The sequence below is a fragment of the Meles meles genome, chromosome 7 (assembly GCF_922984935.1).
Source record: "Meles meles chromosome 7, mMelMel3.1 paternal haplotype, whole genome shotgun sequence".
Classification (NCBI taxonomy): Eukaryota; Metazoa; Chordata; class Mammalia; order Carnivora; family Mustelidae; genus Meles; species Meles meles.
The window spans coordinates 117,755,800-117,777,674 of record NC_060072.1 but is presented as its reverse complement, the minus strand read 5'-3'; the positions used below and the strand labels follow the sequence as shown (position 1 = coordinate 117,777,674).

The 21,875-nt window shown below is 38.0% G+C and overlaps 1 pseudogene; it reads left to right on the top strand.

The window, feature by feature from the left end:
• Nucleotides 1-9,907: 9,907 nt before the first annotated feature.
• Nucleotides 9,908-19,976, top strand: LOC123946482 (annotated as a pseudogene).
• The last annotated feature ends 1,899 nt before the right edge of the window (nucleotides 19,977-21,875 follow it).

Genomic DNA, 21,875 nt, shown 5'->3' with positions numbered 1-21,875 from the left:
ACTAAAATGCAGTGTGTGCATTTAGGTAATTATATGTATGTGTGTGTGTGTATACACACACAATGGAATGTTGTTTGGCCATAAAAAAGAATGAAATTTTGCCATGTATGAAACATGGATGGAGCTAGATGGTTTTATGTTAAGTGAAATAAGTCAGACAGAGAAAAACAATTACTGTATGAATTCATTTACATACAGAATACATACATCTATTATAAAGTTCATCGATACAGAGAAGAGATTGATGGTTGCCAGAGGTGAGGGGTGAATATGAGCAAAATGGGTGAAGGAATCAAAGGTACAAACTTCCAGTAATGAAATAAATAAGTCACAGGGATGTAATGTACAGCATGGTGACTATAGTTAATACCATATTAATACCATATTAACCATATTTGAAAGTTGCTAAGAGAGTAAATCTTGAAAGTTCTCATCATAAGAAAAAAATTCTGTAACTACATATTGTGACAGATGTTAACTGGTTATTGTAGTGATCATTTTGCGATATATACAAACACAAAATCACTATGCTGTACATCTGAAACAAATATGCTGCATGTCATTTATATCTCTATTAAAAAACAAACAAAAAAAAGAGAATCTTCCAATCTAGCTCAGGAGGTATGATGCACACACACATGATAGAACCAATGATACCAGGCAAAGTACGTCAAGACAAGATGAGCGCTAGAGACAGAAAGTTGGATGGGAACTCGAAGGGGTAAAGAGCTGGAGGGCTGTGGGAATCAGGAAGCGCTTATGGAGGCACCTGGATGGTTCAGACCATTGAGCATTTGACTCTTGATTTCAGCTCAGGTCATAATCTCAGGATCATGGGATTGAGCCCCATATCAAGTTCCATGTTCAGCATGGAATGCGCTGGAAATTCTCACCCTCTGCACCACCATCACCCGCCCCCCCACTCTTGCTCTCTCTCTAAAATAATTAAATAAAATCTTTTTTTTTTCTTTTTTAAAGAAGTTGTTTCCAGAACTTGCCTTTGAGAAAGAAATTCTGGTAGATGGATGAAAGGGAAAGCCTGCATGGAGCTTTAAGTAGAATTGTGGTGGATTCACCAGAAAGAGAAACAGGGAGAGGGACAGAACTAGGTAGAAAGCAAGAGAATAGCACATACCCTCCCCAATGTCCATAACCCCCTCCCCCTCTCCCAACTCCACCTCCCCCCAGCAACCCCCAGTTTGTTCTGTGAGATTAAGAGTCATTTATGGTTTGTCTCCCTCCCAATCCCATCTTGTTTCATTTATTCTTCTCCTATCCCCCTAACCCCCCACGTTGCATCTCCATGTCCTCATATCAGGGAGATCATATGATAGTTGTCTTTCTCCGATTGACTTATTTCACTAAGCATGATACCCTCTAGTTCCATCCACGTCGTCGCAAATGGCAAGATTTCATTTCTTTTGATGGCTGCATAGTATTCCATTGTGTATACATAGCACATCTTCTTTATCCATTCATCTGTTGAGGGACATCTAGGTTCTTTCCATAGTTTGGCTATTGTAGACATTGCTGCTATAAACATTCGGGTACACGTGCCCCTTCGGATCACTGCGTTTGTATCTTTAGGGTAAATACCCAGTAGTGCAATTGCTGGGTCATAGGGTAGTTCTATTTTCAACATTTTGAGGAACCTGCATGCTGTTTTCCAGAGTGGTTGCACCAGCTTGCATTCCCACCAACAGTGGAGGAGGGTTCCCCTTTCTCTGCATCCTCGCCAGCATCTGTCATTTCCTGCCTTGTTAATTTTAGCCATTCTGACTGGTGTGAGGTGATATCTCATTGTGGTTTTGATTTGTATTTCCCTGATGCTGAGTGATGTGGAGCACTTTTTCATGTGTCTGTTGGCCATCTGGATGTGCTATCGTGAGTGCTGTGAAGTGTGTAAACCTGGCGATTCACAGACCTGTACCCCCGGGGATAAAAATACATTATATGTTTATAAAAAAAAAAATTGGAAGGGGAGGTGAACCATAAGAGACTATGGACTCTGAAAAACAACCTGAGGGTTTTGAAGGGTCGGGGGTGGGAGGTTGGGGGAACAGGTGGTGGGTAATAGGGAGGGCACGTATTGCATGGAACACTGGGTGTTGTGCAAAAACAATGAATACTGTTACGCTGAAAGAAATAAATAAATTAAATATAAAAAAATAAAGCAAGCAAGAGAATAAGCAAAGAGTTTCTTGTGAGAGTCACTTAAGAGAGTAGTGTTGGGCAGAGAATAAGGAGGCAAAGACAATACTAGAGGAGGTACTGAGAAAAGAAAAAGAAGATGAATAGTTATTAAGCACCTACTGAATACCAGTCACTGTTCTAGGCATTCTATATATGTTATTTCATTCGATTATTTGATTGTCAGAAGTTCATAGGACCAATATCATTGTTCCATTTTAATGATGAGACAATAAGGCTCATTAAGTAGACCGAGAGGCTTTAAGTGGAGCCAGAAGTAAACTCCCCTCCTTCTGACTTCAAACCCCATGCGATTTCTCTGATTCTCTTCCGTGTTCCTGTATCTTCCTTAAGTGTAATTTCATTATCTATCAACATAGGGGGCCAGACTACATAAGCTCTAAGGTCCATTTTAGTCTCAAAAGTACAGTCAGTCAATCATTTTAAATAAACAGAGAAGAAAAAACAAACAGAAAAGACACTTCAGAAAGAAGTGAGAAGCTGGATTGCTATATGAAGATTTCGAAGATAACGTTGGTGAGGAGTTCTGACACTGAATAAAACAACTCAGACCCTCTTCTTTGCCACCTTCTGTGCCCTTTTCTCTAAGTGGGTCTCAGAAGTCCAGGCTAGTCACAGTGATCTTGGGACAGCGACCCTGAATGTGACTGTCCCCATCAACCATGCAGGTCAATCCAGAAATGAGCTGAGTCAGTTTCTTAGGATTGTTTCAGAAGGCAGACCTTCTCCTGCCCGGGGCTGCTGCCAACCTCTACCTCACAGCTTCCCAGAACTGGCTGGAACCGACTGGCCTTTCCAAAACAGAGATGGCCAGAAGTCACTGAGGCCCTGTTTCAAGCATATTTTCATCTCCTCAGCAGATGACTGGAAAGAATAAGAAATTCTAATGAGAGACATATTGAGGAAAGAAAGGTGTGAAATGGAGAGGGAAGCGTGAATCTTGAGCATATAAGAAAAAGAAGGGTGTAGAAAAGAAAGCATCTCAGAAATACCAGACAAAGTGTAAAACAACAAAAAAGAAACGTCTATAAACTTGTATAAATGTGTCAAAATTACCGATTTGTTCACGGTAAAAGTGAGTAAAATCAGAAGAGAGAGCCAGAGGTAAAGCATGGTAATCCTAAAAAAAGGTGACAAAATTCTCCACTTTGGGTAGGAAATGCTCCCCATGGCCTTTAGAACATGGTAATGTTTTTTTAAGCTGGAAAAAAAAAGAGAGAGAGAGAGAGAGAATGAGAGAGTTAGTGTGTTTGCATAGACTCTACATATGTGTGGTTTGGGACTTCTGACCACTCAAGCAACAGGAATTGGAGAAATTACTATATAGTCTTGGGTCATTCTCCACTCCACTTGCCACATACAAATATTTCCTCCTCTCTGAAATGTCCAGATTCTCTTGAGAAGGAAACCTAGAAAAATCCAAGAATACCAGCTCCTCAAGCCTCTTGCCATCCCGCACCAAGCTGGAGCACTCAAGCTTCTAAAAGGGTATATCAAAATACGAAGACTAGTAAATCAAAAGAAAAGACTAATCCATAATTTATCCTTTAAATGTTTTAAACTGCCAGGGAAATGAAAGCTGAGCCAACAGTTCCTCACCTGGCCTGGGCTCAGGACTCTGTTTCCTCACCTGCCCTCAATCACTTTGGAAGTCCGCTGCTGATGGCCGAGTCCACACCGAGATGGAACCACATTCGCCCGGGACCAACCTGAGTATAATGAACTCTTAGAGGATGTGGCTTCAGTCCCTTAGTGCAAATACATTCAGGAAGCCACTGAACCGCTCTGGAAAGCAAATTCCTTTCTTTCTTTCTTTCTTTCTTTCTTTTTTTTTTTTTTCTTTTTCCTTAATGGACATATGTGTTGCCAGACTTGCATTACAAGGGAGTTATAAATATAGAAATGGAATATTGATTACTTGTCTCAACTCATCCACAACTGTACGAGATCACACACCACAGGGCAGCGGGCCCTGAGGGAGTGGGGGAGGGGAGCACTTTCAGGAACTAGAATCTCTTCAGGTCTCTTGGGGTGAATTTCATTTCCAAAGAGTGTTTTCTCACTAGACTATTTCAAGAACCAAAAGTAAGATTTAGGATAGACTTTTTCCCATGGAAATGAGGGCCTTGCCGTCCTGCAGATCTTTTTCCTTCCCACCCACAGAGCTGGTCAGTTTTTATTCCCTGGGGCACCACAGGCATGCAGAGCAGTGGGGTGGTTGCCCAGGCAGTGGCTGGGAGAGGCCCACTGCCACCCAGGCACTGACATAGCTCTCAGCTGGGAATGGTAAGCCAGCAGCGAGAGAACAACCCGGGCTTGTTTTGATTCCAGACAGAACGCAAAGAATGCATTCTCTAAATCTTAGGTCAGAACAACCTAATGAAGGGAGGGGAAAAAGTTTCATAAGATCAAGCAGCTACTGATTCTCATAAACTGGTTCCTGGGCAGAACGATTAGCTTTTGATGGGTAAGCCTGGTGGGTGCACCTTAACCAGATTGTATGACCAGATATTTAGACAATTGATATCAAGAGAATCCTGATAGGATTCACTGAGAAGGACACAGCCTCATTTTTGTGGTGTCCCCGCCAAAAATTTATAACCAGAGTCCAGGCATGAGGAAGTATCATCAAACCTCATTTGAAGGATAGTCTACAAAGTAATGGACTTGCATCCTTTAAAATGTCAAGGTTAAGAAAGGCCAAGAAAGGGCTAAGAAACTCTTCCTGATTAAGGATACTAAAGAGACATGAAACAAAATGAAACGTGTGATTCTGAATTGATGAAATCTGACTATGGACTGTGGACGAGATAATGACATTATATCAATATTAAATTATATAGCTATGATCATTGTACTGTGATTACGCAGGAGAATGTTCTCTGGTCTGAGGAAACACACAATGAAATAGTTACTGAATGGACATGATGTCTCCAACTGAGTTTTCAATGATTCAGGAAGACAAATTATCTATCCACATCTATCTATAGAGAGATTTAAAAAAGAGTATGATACAGCAGATGGGACAAAATGTAAAATATTAGTAAGGCTGGGTAAAAAAGCATAAGGGAATCTCTTGTACTATTCTTTTAACCTTTCTGGAAGTTTAAAAATACATCATAATAAAGATTTCTAAAAAGATGTCCCCAGTATTGAAACTCTCAGATTCAGGGTTGTAATTATCAGTTTTTTCTTCCAGAATAAGACTTAAAAGTCCAGCAGCAATCTTCCTCCTCCTCTGAGATAGAGGAAGCACTCTCCATCCACCTGGCCTGGTCACTTGGTAGAATACATGGGACAGTTGTTAAAGGTCTCTAAAAAGTAAATAGTAGCCAACAGATGTGGAGATATGTTTGCCCTGGAAGTACCACTGAACTACTGGTGAGTTCACCGTTTGGTTTCTCCTTTGCTGTACCCCCCGGTCTGAACTCAACACAGCCTGAAACCTGGGAGGGGGCCTTAAGGGACAGCCATAGAAAGCACTAGAAGGTGACCTCCAGTTCTGACTCTAGAAGCATGAAGGGAAGCTTTCAACTCTCAGAGACGGTGGGAGGAACACAGTTATTCTTTTTATCCTTTTGTTTTTATTTTTTTCTCTGTTCCCTTGCACCCTAGTCCCAAGGTCATTGTATGTTTGCACCAGTGGCTGTAACAATGGGGTTGTGCAAGAATCTAAAACTCTGAGAGAGTGAACTCTCATCCCAAGAGGACAGCGCAATCCTACCGTTTGGCCTAGGATATAATCATAGTTATAGGAAGTACATGGGGGTAATTTAAGCCCCCACTTGCTGGCTTGAGGACTGAAGTGGGAGCGTGGGAACTAGCATGACTGGGATGGTCATGGAGAGAGAGAAACTTAGGCAAATCACCTTTTAAAGTGAATTTCTGAGCCCCTCGTTGAACTGCTCATGTCTAAGTCTATACCTTGAAAACTAAACTAAGGGATACATCATCACTGTGTCTCAGACTGGCCTCCACGTGGTACACATGTAGGACTGGTCTGAGTGGCAAGCACTACAGAGGTTTTGAAATCCAACTTGACATTGGAATGATAACTTAAATAAGGATGTCGTGACTGAACCAAATCGGGCTGTTTGCTAAAACAAAAATCTCAAAATTCTCAATAGCATTTAATCAAGATCTACAGCCCCATAATAAATTATTCATAATATTCATGACAAAACTCAAAATTATATGATAAATAAAAATTCACACAGAAAAAACAACCAATAGATGCCAACGATGACAGAGATGTTGGATTCTGTGACAAAGTCTTTAAAACAGCTCCTATAAAAATGCTTGAGCAAGGAATTACAAACATTCTTAAAACAAAGTTAAAATATAAAGTATCATCAAGGAAAAACAAGTATAGGAGATAGCATGGGAATTTTACAGCTGCTGAAGACAATAAACAAAATAAAAATTCACTAAATGGGTTCAATGGCAGAATAGATATGATGAGTAGATTCGTTGTACTTGACAATAAAAAGATAGATATCACCCAATCTGAAAAACAGAGAGAAAAAAGATTAAAATGATGAAAAAGGGTCAGGGACCACAAAAAACTACCAAAAGTTCTAAATGGGGAAAATAAAGTCTAAATGCAGAATCAGAATTCCAGAAGGAGAAAGGTGAGATTCAGAAAAAAATATTTGAAAAAGTAATGGCAAAAGACTTGTAAAATTTTATGAGAGGCACAAACATAGAGATTCAGGAAACTGAGTGAGCCTCAAACAAAATATAGGAAAAGAATTCCACACCAGATACATCATATCCAAACAGAGAGCTAGAGAAAAGAAAACAAACAAACAGGAAAGCAACCAGAGAAATGCCATAAAGTACTTAGAGGAGAACGATAATCCAAATGACGGGAGATTCCTCATTAGAAACCTTGGAGCCCAGATTAGAAAGGAAGAAATAAAACTGTCTCTGTTCATAGGTGATACGATTTTCTTTCTAGATAATACAAGGGATTTACAAAAAAATATTCCTAGAATAAATAAATAAGTTTGGCAAGATTTTTGGATACAAGGTCAATATGCAAAAATTAGTTGTATTCTACATAAAAGCAACAAACAATTGAAAACATAAATAAAATATATCAGTTAAATAGTTCTAAAAAAGAGAAATACTAGGTATAAGGCTAATAAAGCATCTATAGAATCTGTATGCAGAAAATAAAAATGCCAGGGAAAGGGGCACCTGGGTGGCTCAGCAGGTTAAGCCTCTGCTTCAGCAGAGCCCTGCTTCAGGGTCCTGGGATTGAGCCCCCGCATCGGGCTCTTTGCTCAGCAGGGAGCCTGCTTCCCCCTCTCTCTCTGCTTGCATCTTTGCCTACTTGTAAACTATCAAATAAATAAATAAAATCTTTAAAAAAATGCCAGGGAAAGAAATCAAAGACCTAAATAAAGGAGGCACATTATCATGGTCATATATTAGACGGCTCAATGTAATAAAGATAAATTAATATATAGGTTTAATGCAATTCCTATCAAAACCCCAGCAAGATATTTTATAAACATGGACAAGCTGATACTAAAATTTAGAATCTTAATAGAGAAGAAACTGAGGGTTGCTGAAGGGGAATGGGGCAAATAATAGGTGAGCATTATGGAGGGCACTTGTAATAAGCACTAGGTGTTATATGTAATATATTCTACTGCTGAAACCAGTATTACACTATATGTTAACTAAGTAAAATTTAAATAAATCTTGAAATATCAAAAACAAAAATAAAATTTCTGTGGAAATAGAAAGGAATAAAGTCGTCAAAACACTATTTAAAAAAAAAAAAAGCAAAGTTGAAAGAATCATACTACCTGATTTTAAGACTGATTTTATAAAGCCACAGTAATCAAGACAGTGTGGTATTGATGAAAAGATAGACACATTGACTAATGGAACAGAATTGAGTGTCTAGAAATAGACACACAAAAATATGGCCCATTGATTTTGACAGACGTGCAAAGGCAATTCAGTGGGAAAAGAATAATCTTTTCAACAAATGTTTGGAACAATTGAACATTCATTTGCCAAACATTAAAATAAAATTTGATCTAACCCCTAGATTGTGTAAAAAACTTTACCCCCAAATGCAACACAGATCTAAAAGTATACTGTAAAACTAGAAAACATTTAGAAGAAGACACAGCAGAAAATCTTAAAGGTATGGAGTTAGGCAAAAAGTTTTACACAGGACAGCAAAAGCTGATCCATCAAATAGAAATTCAATAATTGGACTTGGTCAAAATTAGAAGTATCTGTTCTGTGAATAACATCAACTATAAGAACACAACCTAATTTTAAGAATGGGCAAAATAGAGCACCTGGGTGGCTCAGTTGGTTAAGCAACTGCCTTTGGTTCAGGTCATGATCCTGGAGTCCTGGGATTGAGTTCCACATCAGGCTTCCTACTCAGCAAGGAGTCTGCTTCTCCTTCTTTTTTTTTTTTTTTTTTAATTTTTAAAAAAATCTTTTTTTAATTAAAAAATATTTGACAGACAGCGATCGCAAGTAGGCAGAGAGGCAGGCAGAGAGAGAGGGGGAAGCAGGCTCCCTGCTGAGCAGAGAGCCTGATGCGGGGCTCAATCCCAGGATGCTGGGATCATGACCTGAGCGGAAGGCAGAGGCTTTACCCACTGAGCCGACCAGGTGCCCCTGGGAGTCTGCTTCTCCTCTGACTTTTCCCCCTCTCATTCCCATTCTCTTTCAAATAAGTAAATAAAATATTTTTTTAAAAAATGGGCAAAATACTTAGATACTTCACCAAGGAGGATATAGGCAAGGCAGATATGCATACGAAAAAGGTAACCATCGTTAAGCAAATGCAAATTAAAACCACAATAAGCTAGCACTATATACCTATTAGAGTGTCTAATACAGCAGCAACTGCGGGCAAGGATAACTGAGCTACAGGAACTCTCCAGACCCTTGTGGTGGGAAGATGACCCAGCCACTCTGGAAAACATACTTTGACAATTTCTTATAAAGTACACCTACACTTACCATATAATCCAGCAATCCATTTTTAAGTATTTTATCTAGGAGAGAGAAAAATATGTTCACACAAAACCTATACACAAATTTTACAGCATTTCTGTTTATAATTGCCCATATGCTGGGAACAACTCCAATTTCCTTCCACAGGTGGGCTGGATACGTAAGCTGTGATACCTCCAACATAAAGGAATATGACCTGGCATTCAAAGGAAGGAACTATGGTACAGGTAACAATTCTGATGAATATTAAAAAGGCATTATGCTGAGAGAAAGAAGCCAGTCTCAAAGGTTACATACTATACTATTCCATTTATGTAACATTCCCGAAAAGACAAACATTAGCGACAGAAACTCTATGCTTGTTGCCAGATTATAAAATGCTAGCATGAGGGGGTTTGGGGAGACTAATGAGACCGCTCTGTTTCCTGATTGTGCTGAGGGTGACATGCGTTCTCATTTGTAGAAATGCATGCAAAAAGTCAATTTTACTGTATGTAATTTTAAAGTTAAAAGAAAAAAATCAACTATGATTTACTTAAGAAGAGATTTACTTTTTAAACGGAAAGAGAAAAATTCAAAAGAACCACTCACCCAGGACTGGCTGCTCTAAGTGCAATTTATTTTGTTGTCAGGTTGCTTTGGGTAGTTTGGAGGGTAACATTCACCAATAAGAGATCAGTCATCTTGGAATTCGACGATGACCCTGCTGGAAACAGTCCCCCTAGGAGCTTATGAAGATGGAAGCTATCCTGGGTGGCTAGCGTGGGTATTCTGCTGGCTTGGGATATGGAGTCCTGCAGAAGAGAGGGCTTCCTCCGGTAATAGACTGGGACAGTTTCACGTGGAGGTAGGTGGTAAGGGTAGAGTGTGGCCAAGGAGGACCAGCTGCCAAGTTTCCAAGTGTCCTCACAGGACTGTACTGTCCTAATGCGTTCACCCTTTACAGAGTAGGATCCTCACACGTTTGAAGCCAAGAGATGTGACCCGGTCATTCCTTCGAGTTGATTGGGTGCAGAGAATGTAGGGAAGGTCTTTCACAGCCTCTATACACACTTAGAATTGTGAGATGACACTCCTTAGAATCATCTAGCTCTCTTTGCCAGATTCATGCTCAACCGGAAGCCTTCTGGTAAACCATCCCTTTACTCATTCACCCACTATACATTTCTCAAACACCTTCAGTGTGACAAACATTACCCCGGGTGCTGGGCATACAATAATAAATAATGCATAGCCACCGCTTTGAGCAGCTCATAGAGTTTGCTACAGGGGAGAAAATGTGAGGACCAGCTGACAGGTATTCCAGGCCCCGTGGCAATGACTTTCCACATTGTGATTTAACAAGATAAGCTCAGGTACACAGTCATTCGTTTGTGAGTTTGCTTAACAAAAATCATTATCCCTGAATTTCACTGCACTGAGGGGAAAAAATGATGAAACCCAAGACTGGGCCCCCAAACCGGATGACTCCAGCACGAAATTGCCCATCTGTGAAATACCAGCCCATAACATAGCACTAACGGTCCACCTTAGAATCTGGGGACTGGCTGCTTTCATACTCAACCCACACTCGCACTTTTCCTCCAACTCTGATCTCTCCTTCTTTACTGCTTTCGATCATCTGTACTACAACACGGCGTCCTCACCAGGTTGTTTCAATCATGCTTTCATACCGTTGCTTCTCCCATCCTCCACAGCTAGTTCAGTGTTTTTTATAATAATGCTGCGAATGAATTGGAGTTTATGTTTATGAGAAAGATGGGGGGGAGGGAAGAGGGGGAGGGACAGAGGGAGAGAGAGTGGGGAGAGGATTAAACCATTTGGGATTTGGAGTTTCTTTAAGTGCCTCTTAACTAAAGCTTGTTTTTAATAGACTAGTTCAAGAAATATACTTTTCAATGGAAAAAAATGAGTTCTAATTTTGGCTGCCACCTGTTAGCTATGTTATCTTTATAAGGTAATTATCATCTCCAGCCTCGGTGTTCTCAACCATAAAATGAAATGATTGGACTAGAGAATTTCTAAATCATTCCAGTATCCTCTGATTCAAGTATTTCTCAAGACAAAATCCTCTGTTCAGATCCTTCCCTGTTGTGTTCTGTGATTTGTTTCACTATTTTCTCCTGATACTTAAAAGGACTTTGGGAGGGCTACTAGTTATGAAAAAAGATTTCCCATAAACATCATATCATACATGTTTCCTATTAGGGCTTCTGACATTCCACATGTTTTCAAAGGTAATTGGAAATACTGGAGACAATTTAAGGGTCATTATTGTGTTAGCCAAGAAAATAGCTAATGATGACTTTAGCTACCGGACTATTCAGCCGATCATAAGACCCATTAGCTCAATTAAGTAAATCAAATAGGAAAAACCATTTAGACTTAAAAAGCCGCCCACCACTAACTATTATTTGCCAGGGAGGCTTCTATTTTATGGTGAATTCAAATTGTTTGTTCCTTCTATGAAGAAGAAAATGACCAGATCATCTTACAACAGTAAATGCAGTGACTTGAGATCACTTAACATACATAATTATACACCAAAAATTCCATTAAATTGTCATTTCAAGAAATCAGGTAAAACTAGAAGTCTTTTGTCTGAACAAGACTTGGGCTTTCTGGAGTGGTATATTGTATTCACCGTACTGAGGTAGGTGTCGGAAGAAGCACATGGTCTTTCTGGTCTGGCCATAAGGAAATTTTCCCAATCCTGGAACAGTCTGTAGGTTCAGATGAGGGAGAAGGCAAAGGACCAGCATTGAAGTAGACATTTAGGACCCCAGCCATTCCAGCTCTAGTTGTGCGCAGCGTTTGGATATGAAGTACGCATTTAAGCTTTCAGAGACCAAGTCCGCGGATAGTGTTGACTTCAAGTTCAAGTCTTTTATTATTCAAGTGGGTGGTTCACGGGCAGTTTGAAATGACTGAATGGAGAGAAAAGAAAACCACTGCTCATATGATTTAATATTTGTTAAGTTATTCAGGCCATGCTATTGCTGGACAGAGTTGGTCCATTGAAAGAATGTTCAAAGTGGATGCAGTGAATATTTTATTCAATTATAAATTTAGAAACTATATGCAATGTTTGACAACTGGCTTTCCAGCACTGCTTTTTGCGGTGTTGACTGACATACGCTGCCAAAATGATGTCATCTGGATTGTTGCACAACTGCTAGAAATTCAACAAGGGCTCTGATGAGCCAGAACCAATAGCACCAGCACACTCTTAGATGTAACTGAAGCTAACAAATCTGGAGGAGAATGGCCTTCCATGTAATTGGCCTTCCAAGAAAATCCTTGTTAGACAACACACCTTCATTCCAAATTGAAAGAGGGTGTTGGGTAACTTTTTCAGAAGATGCCTATGAAGGATCCCTTTTGAACAAGGCCAGACATCAGGAAATCTATATCCTAAATATCAACACCGCCTGTGGGGCTGTGAGTAGGTCATTCCCTGGGACTCCTGTGTAAAATAAATACATTTCCTATCTGAGAGGTGTAAGTTCTCTTCCATTTCTAATACTTTGGTTGCAGTTGAGTCCCAAAGTTAACTCCAGGGCAGAGAGGAAGTGGCTGCTGAGACGTAAGTGATCACTAACCAGAAATGAGTGGGGAATCTCCAGTGCTTCCCACCGACTTGCTTGGATCTTGACTTCTCTCTAAGAGAGGCTTTTTTTTTGGATCTTGGATAAGCGTGGGCACAGATATGCTTTCTCCCATGCCTTTCTTCCCTTCTGTCAATGATTTCCCCCTCCTCTCAGCCCACCCAATGCTAACTTAATCTGGCCTTTAAAAAAGGTGACCCCTTGTCCCTATCCCCACGTCTTTCACCTACGTGTCACAAGGTAGTCAGTAACTAGTCATTGTCTCACATTCATGCTGAAATACTCATTGCTGGGAGCAACATGAAAATACCAAATGTGTAAAAACAACTCATATGACGCAGGTTCTCTAAAATAATAATGTAATAAAAGGAAACTAGTCACTCATTTTTCCCTATTCAATTGTACCTTCCTAGTCATTATTTTTGATACTTACCCATTTTTAAAATATTTTATTTATTTATTAGAGAGAGAGAGAGCAAGAGAGAGAGAGAGAGAGAGAGGATGAGCGGAGAGGAGGGGCAGAAGGAAAAGTAGACTCCCCATGGAGCAGGAAGCCTGATGTGGGCTGATCCCAGACTCTGGGATCATGACTTGAGCCAAAAGCAGACACGTAACGGACTGAGCCACCCAGGCGCCCCATTATTTACCCATTTAAACATCAGTTCCGTGCACAATCCACTCAAAATATATCTGGTGAATGAATAAATGAATGAATGGCTGGCTGGCTGTCTGAATGGATGAAATGAGCTCTGGAGTTCATTTTCAGCCTTAGAGCGTTACGACATATTTCTCCTGTTTCCATATTTTTCTTTATGATCTCTGTTTATTTCTAGAGAACAGCAAATCGCTTCTTGCACAGTGGGGGGGGGGGGGTTGGCAAGAAAATCGTACTCTTTACCTGTCAGCTACCTTCCAGAAACACAGGAACTGAGAGACTGAGAAAGTAGAAAACATGCCAGGCAATTGCTAACAGTTGGTGGAGCAGCAAGTGCACGGGAGTTGGTGGCATTTGTCCCTATTTCTATGCTCTGATCGGAAGCTTGTACGACAGATGTACTGGGGGCTGAAGATAGCGGTGCTCATTTCTGGAGGTGAGATGCTAGAAAATGCGCAGGCCACGACTAGCAGTGGAAGCACAGAGCCTCGGGCTGATGAACCTGTTGGTCCTGCTGGTGGTTTTCCTTCAGCAACATTTTTCACCACTTGTAGTGCTAGCAGCAATGACAAGGATTGCTAAGGTAACATTTCTTTATCATGCTAGAGTGTCAGAACTAGAGGGCATGGAACAGGGGAGCCTGGGCGGCTCGGTTAGTTAAGCCTCTGCCTTTGGCAAAGGTCATACCCAGGGATCCTGGGATGGAGCCCTGCATGGGGCTCTCTACGCCCTGAGGAACCTGCTTCTCTCTCTCTAGCTCCCTCTCTCTATCAAATTAATAAATAAATCTTAAAAAAAAAAATAACGGGCATGGAACATTTTGAAACTACTGTCATTTTGTTTATTTCTGAGTAAAATTTACCTCCAACTTGACAAAATTATCATCCCCTCAAACTTTTTTTTGCTGTTGTTGTTAACCATAAAAATGTGTGAAGTATAATTCTAATGTTACTTAGTAGTTTTTTCTGTAATCACCCTTATATCTTTTTTATTTGTATTTAAATAAAGTATTTAAATACAAATAAAAAAGATATAAGTATTTATATACTTATTATATGTATTTAAATAAAGTATTTAAATACAAATATATTTATTTATTTGTATTTAAAACTTTTTTCTTATTCCTACTTTTATTTGTATTTATTTATTTTATTTTATTCTTATTTGGATTTTCTGTTTTCTCACATGTGCTTATATTTCCCTAAGTAAAAAAAAAGAAAGAAAGAAAAATCTTAGGGAGTTGTAGGAACAAACATATCTTCAACATAGTAAATAAATTCTTCACAGAGGTTATGAAATATTTCTGAAATAAAGATGGTAAAACAAATATCCCTGACAAAGGGGTAGTTTACTTACAATTATAAAGTGAGAGTTAATCCTTAACTTTGTATTTTAATCGATTTGTATATTTAGTTTAAATTAGTTTTCAGGCTTTATTTGACTAATAAAAAGTTGAAATTGCATAGATTTTTATATACCCCCCAAATTTTTAAAATGAGAAGTTATAGAAGGCATAGCATTCTGACATTTTAAAAAAGTTGGTAAATAGAGAGAGAGACAATGTCTGTTTCTAATTACACAGACTATTTAAGAAAAAGAATTTAAGTCAGCTGATATTTTTCCTTTCATTATTTATGATTTAAACCAGCTCATCTTTTTCCTTTCATTATTTACATGACATCTAATAACTGGTCTGATTGAGTTTAAATATTTGTGGTGGGTTGCTCTTGGCTCTGTATTTATGGAAGAATGACTAAAAGAGTCACATGTCTCACCAATAGAAGTTTTATACTGTTCACGAAACGCAGTACTGCAGAGGGTAAATTCTCTACTTTCCTCATTTTGATTCTCTTCTTATACCCACGAAATAACGCAAATCAGGTCACTAGTTATTAACAACATTGTCAATCAAGAGAGTAAAATTAGTAATAAACTATACATGCCCGAGCTCAAATGATGTCCTTCCTTTTAGAGGAATGTTTCATCAATGACAAACCCAACATGTCTACTCATAACCTGGACTCTGAATCCAATTGAAGGATTATGTATAGAGTCCATAGTTGATTAGAACCTGATCTGCTATTACATAAATGGTCTTGAAGGCCTTTGCACTGTAGTTAGTGGAACCCAACTTACCAAAGACACTACCCTCCCCCTACAAAGCAAGTTCTTGCGACTTTCACACAGGAGTTCCTGCAGAAGAGAGAAATGCTGTAGACAGAATAATCGCGAAACCCTTCATGATTGTGAAACTCAAAAGGGATTAGACTGGAAACAGTCAGAAACAGCTTTTTGGGGTTTGGCCTTAGAGCATGGGCCTCCTCTATCTCATCTGCACACAAATTTATTAACTGCAGGGATGGGGGTGGGGGTTCCCTGTACCTTGCATTCCTATGTAGCTATGAATTAATTCCCAAATGCCAGTGTGCGTCTGTTTTCCTTTTCATGCATCATATTTGGGGGCACAGCTGGAAATATTACACCGTGGGCCACATGCATGCATTCAGCACAATCTCTTGCTCACAGAGTGAAGTGAATGGGTAAAGAAGTCATTGATCCATCCTTTACTTGTCTTAGTGTGTGGACAATAAATTGTCTCAAAATTGCTACAGATTTCTACAGTAATAAAAACAAAACAAAAAATGGAGAGAAAATAATAGAGTCTGTGTCTCTAAAAACCTAACTAATGCTTGTATTCCACTATTGAATTCTAAAAACGTTTGAGACCTTGAAAGAGGTGCAAAAGTGAAAATGAGTTTCCTTGGTATAAAGTAAGAACACTGAACTCGGGATCAGAAGATCTGGCAAGTCAAATATTTTATGGACAAAAAAAGTTTCATTGTAGCTTAGATGACTGCTATAGGTAATTTTTCTAAATGTCAAGATGACACCATATAATGAGTAGCAGATAGGGATCAAGCTTTGAGAGTATAGGGCAGGGATCTCCAAGTTCTTGGGAATTACAAGCCTCATTGTTATTTAATTTTTAGATATTTCCCACATACCTAGAGGTGCTTATCAACACATTTTAAAAATTTAAACTGGACTCAAATAAAATACATATATAGTAAAAGAAATCCATTCAAATTGAGAAAGGAAATTAAGGAAATGCTTTACTCTGATTATGGAGTGTGTATTTTTGAATAGTAAGTCTATATTAAAGTATAATTAGTGTAATAAAAAAACACTGGTAAAAGGAAGAAAGTAATCCCTTACATGAGAGAATACTATGATATTTATACACCTTTACCTCTATCACAATATATTATTTTGAATTACTAATATGAAAAGATATAGAAGTAGAATAAAGAAAAAGAACACAATTACATGTGTTAACCAAGTCCTACAAATTAATACCATCTCGAGAATTTTGCGTTATTCCTTAGACAATTAGATCTATCCTGGGATGTTTTCAAATAAAAACTGGAAATCTCCGCTCTAGAAAAATAAACAAATAAAAATGCAGAGCATATCTGAACAAAGTAGATGTCCCTGATTAAACAGCAAAGTTCTGAAATCATTGTTCCTCTTGGATAGACCTCCCAGGAGTCCTTTTTATTGATGTGAATCATTTATCTGATTGTTCACAGGGATTCCTCAGTAAGCTGCCAAAGTACCTACTTTTGATCACTGAGGCCAGAGACCAGAAACATCCAATATCTCTGTCATTACTTTTGCTCCTAGAAAGATGGCAAAATTCTGGGGAATATTTTAGTCCTGTCATGAAATTTAAGATAATGCTGAGAGTTTAAGAAACTGTGGGATACCCCAAGAGATACTGTTATTTTAGGCTTCCAAGCACCTAAAAGTCTGTTTGTAAATAGTGATTGAAGGAGAAATAGGAGAAAGGGAAAGAGAAAAGAAGGAAAAGGGAAAGGAAAGAAGGAAATTGATGGATGCCAATATTTACACAAATTACTCTGAATGGAAATGACAATGTAAAAGTAGCTTTATTACCACCCTTAAAGTAAGCAAACTTCTCAGGACACAGTTTTCTTTTCTACACCTCAAAAACATATTCTGTAACTGTTATCGGTTTAAGAATAATCCAAGGGTTTATCATTAAATGCAAATTATGTGATACATGGAGATGAAAAACCAAGTACTCATATGATGTACTATAGACACTTAAAAGACATGTTAAAGTTGAGTTCACTTTTTGCCACTAACATATGCCATTTTTAGATCTTAAAGTCATATACATCCACTCTACACAAAATGATCTCATGATTTTTTCATGAGTTAAAAAAGGGGGAAAAGAAGAGAAGACTTTTGAGAGACAAATCTGTGGTTGGAGTAGTGGTCAATGGCAAGGAATAGTCAAGACAATACAGGTAGCCTGGTATTACAAGAAGATCAAAGAATCATATGTCTCAGTAAGTAATCAGATTACATTTAAGAGTCCTCAGCCAGGGAAGTCTGATTCTGTCCACGATTCAGTAAATGATGCAAAACTAACTCTCCTGTTGATAATAACTATAAAACTGGACAAAATATATGAGGCAATTGTTGCCTGAATTGAAAAACAGTTAATGCCAGGCTGCTATCCCTGAAAGAAGACAGACTTACAATTATGCCAACTCTCTGTCTAGGGAAAATACCCTGACTCTGGCACAGGGAGCTGGAGCCCAAGCAAAGCATGATGGTCTTTCTGAGATCTGAAAGTAGAAATCAAGTATAAAGCCTTTAAAGTCACTAGAATCCGTGATGCAGGGTGCTGGGAAGGACAGCCGTGCAGTGGAGTAGATCCCAGAAGTCTCCATGTGGTCTCTCCACAAGTTCTTGGCTAAGGGTTTAGCTGAGTATGCATAAGGTGAGCAGTGAATGACTTCCTGGAAAGCAACAATAGAGAAGAAAATGAAATTAAGTTACCAGAATTTGAGCAATGCTGGAAGATGTTGGAGTTCCAGTCCAGTAGGAAAGGAAAGAACTTGCTAACACTTTGGCATCCAGCAACAAAAAAACCCACTTATTTTAGGAATGAGAACCATATCCAAGAGGAAGGTCTACCCCAGATATGACCTAAAAAAAAAAATCTAAAGTGAAACCATCTCTACGCAAGTTCAACTTGATTAGTTAGTAATTGGATGGCCTATCAGAATAAATATCAACACTTTCCAGGAAAAAGATAACAGAGTCTTAGGACTCTAAGATGTATTATCTATGCTATTGAGAATGTAATAACAACTACTAGACATAAAAAAAAAGTAACCAATAGTCAAGAAAAAAAGCAGATAATGTATCTCAAGGTAAAGCAGATGTTGGAGTTAAGACACTAACAATAAAAGAGATATAATAAGTATGTCTAAGTATTTAAAGAAAATATTGTCTTAATTATGAATTGTTAGAGAATCTCAGCAGAGAGATGGAAACAGAAAGAGAAAGAAAAAAGTAAATGGAATTCTCGGAAAAAGACTACAATGGCTTAGGATTTTTTAAATTCAGCAGAAAGAATTAATAGTAGACTGAAAGTAAAATAAGACCAAGTAAATGGTAATTAATGTTAGACTGAAAGTAAAATAAGACCAGGACCAAGAAGACAGATTAATGAAAATAACTCAATCTGAAAAATGGAAAGAGGAACAGGTGGAAGAAAAGCAAAGATCCTTGGAAATCTGTAGCACAATATATAATTTCTGATTTCTATTGGAATTGGAATCCCAGAAGAAGTGAATGATAGTATTTTAAGAAAAAAAGAGCTCTCTCCTTCAGCTATCCAAGATACCAAAAGGAAAGAAGACTAAGGGGAAGAAGGAGGCCTTGCACCTGCTTTTATGAAGAAGGAGGAGGTCAAGTATATGGTCATTCTCCTGTTGAGAAAATGCCCAAGAATTTTGGCATCAGACAGTTCAAAAGGACCTCAGCCCCTCAGAATGTCCTGCTATATTTGGCTGCAGGCACGCAGGGCAATTCTCCATAAATGTCTTAAATTGCCTCCTGTGATCAACCAGTTCATCCAGGTCTTGAACTACCAGCTACTCAACAACTTAAGCTGACCCACAAATATAAACCAGAGACAAAGCAAGAGAAGAAGCAGAGATTGTTGGTCTGGGCTGAGGAGAAAGCTGCTGACAAAGGGGATGTCCCCACTAAGAGGCCATCTGTCCTTTGAGCTGGGGTTAATAGTGTCATCACATTGGTGGAAAACAAGAAGGTTCAGCTGGTAATGATTGCACATGATGTGGATCCCACTGAGCTGGTTGTCTTCCTGCCTGTCCTGTGTTGTAAGATGGAGGTTCCCTACTGCATTATTAGGAGGAAGGCCAGGCTTGGGCATTGGTCAACGGGAAGGCCTACACCACACTTGCCTTCATCCATGTTAATTTAGAAGGCAAAGGAGCTCTGGCTAAGCTGGTAAAAGCTGTCAGGACCAATTATAATGACAGATACTATAGGATCCATATTGTCAGTGGGGAGGCAATGTTCTGGGTCCAAAGTAAGTAGCTTACATTGCCAAGTTGGGAAAGACAAAGCCTAAAGAACTTGTCACCAAACTGGGCTAAGTGTACACTGTTGAATTTTCTGTATATAAAAGTAAAAAAAGTAGTCCTGGGGGCTCAACTAGTTAAGTGTCTGACTTGATTTCTGCTCAAGTCTTGATTTCATGGTCATGGGATCAAGCCCTAAGTCAGACTCTATACTCAGCAGGGAATCTGCTTGAGAGTCCTTCTCCTCTCCCTCTGCCTCTCTCCCACCTGTGCCCATGTTCTCTGTCTAAAATAAATAAACCAACCTTTAAAAAAAAAGTAATAAAAAGTTCATTTCAAAAAAAAAAAAAGGATGACTCAAATTTTCCTAGATTGACTCACATTTTCCTAGATTTGATGAAAAATGTCAACTTACAAATTCAAGAAGCTCAGTGTGGCATAAGTAAGATAAATGCAAAGTAAACCACATTAAGATCATTATAGCCAAACTTCTAAAACCCAAATATACAGAAATAAATTAAATTAAAAACAATTACAGAAGAGGAAAATAACAACACAAAAGGTTTATTTCTTATCTGAAACAATGAAATGCAGAATGAAGTGGAACAATATTTTTAAACACTAAAAGCAAAATGAAATATAATAAAAAAATTCAGAATTCGAAAACACATTCTAGAAAAGATATCCTTCAAAATTAACATAAACAAAGACATTTTCAGATAAGTCAAAAGTGGGATACAGAATATAAAAATGTATTCTGATAGACCTGAGTTTTCAGAAATAATTATGGCTATTTTTAAGGCAGAAGGGAAGTGATACCACATGGAAATTTGGGTCTATAGGAAAGAATGAAGACCACCAAAAAATGGTAAATGAATGAATAAATATAAAAGGCTATGCTTCTTCTTCTTTTTAGGATTTCCTGAGTGATAGTTGATCATTTAAAATGAATATGATACTATTGTAAGGCAGGGTTTATTCATCATGTAGAAATAAAAGCGTGACAACATTAAGGCCAAGATTGGAGAGTAAATGGAATTATACTGGGGCAGATGTATTATATTTGTACACTGTGAAATGTGAAGAATTAGATGTGAAGTGTGAAGTAGACATGTGAGGTATTAAGTGTGAGGTGATATAAAATTGATTCAAATGGACTTTGATAAGTTTGAGGTATATTGTAATCCCTTACTAATCATTTAAAAGTAATAAAACCCAATCATAATAATAATTACATTAAGAACAAATGATCTAAATGATCAAATAAAAAGGTTGAGATGAATTTGGAAAATGCAAGACCCTACTATGTACTACTATATGAGATGTATTTTAGATATAAAAATATAGTCAAGGTTGAAACTAAAAGGATGCAAAAAGATATTTCATGAAAACCATAAACCATGTAAAGCAGGCATGGCTATATTAAGGTGAGACCAAAATAACTTCAGGGAAAAGAGTATTACTAAAGTTGAAGAAGAAGCATTTATGCTGATAATAAAATCTATTTCATCAGGAATATATGATAATCCTACATACATATTGATCTAATAGCATACCTTCAAAAAACACAAAACAAAACTTGGTGAAGATAAAGGAAGAAAGAGACAAATTCACATCATAGTTTAAGATTTCAACATTCTTTCATAGTAATTATTAAATCATATATATTTGATTTATACATTTTTAAATCATATATTTAAATCCAGTAAAGAACAGAAGGTCTAAACACAATCAACCAATCAAAACTAATAGATATCTATAGAACACTATAAACAACTTCAGAATGCACATTCTTTTTGACTATACCTGGCTCAACATAGATCATATATTGAGCCATAAAATAAAATTTAACCAATTCCAAAACATTGAAATCTTACACTATATGATCTCTGACAATTATAGATTAAGTAAGAAATGAAAAAGATATCTAGGAAAAGCAAAAATATTTAGAAAGTTAATAAGGTATTACTAAAA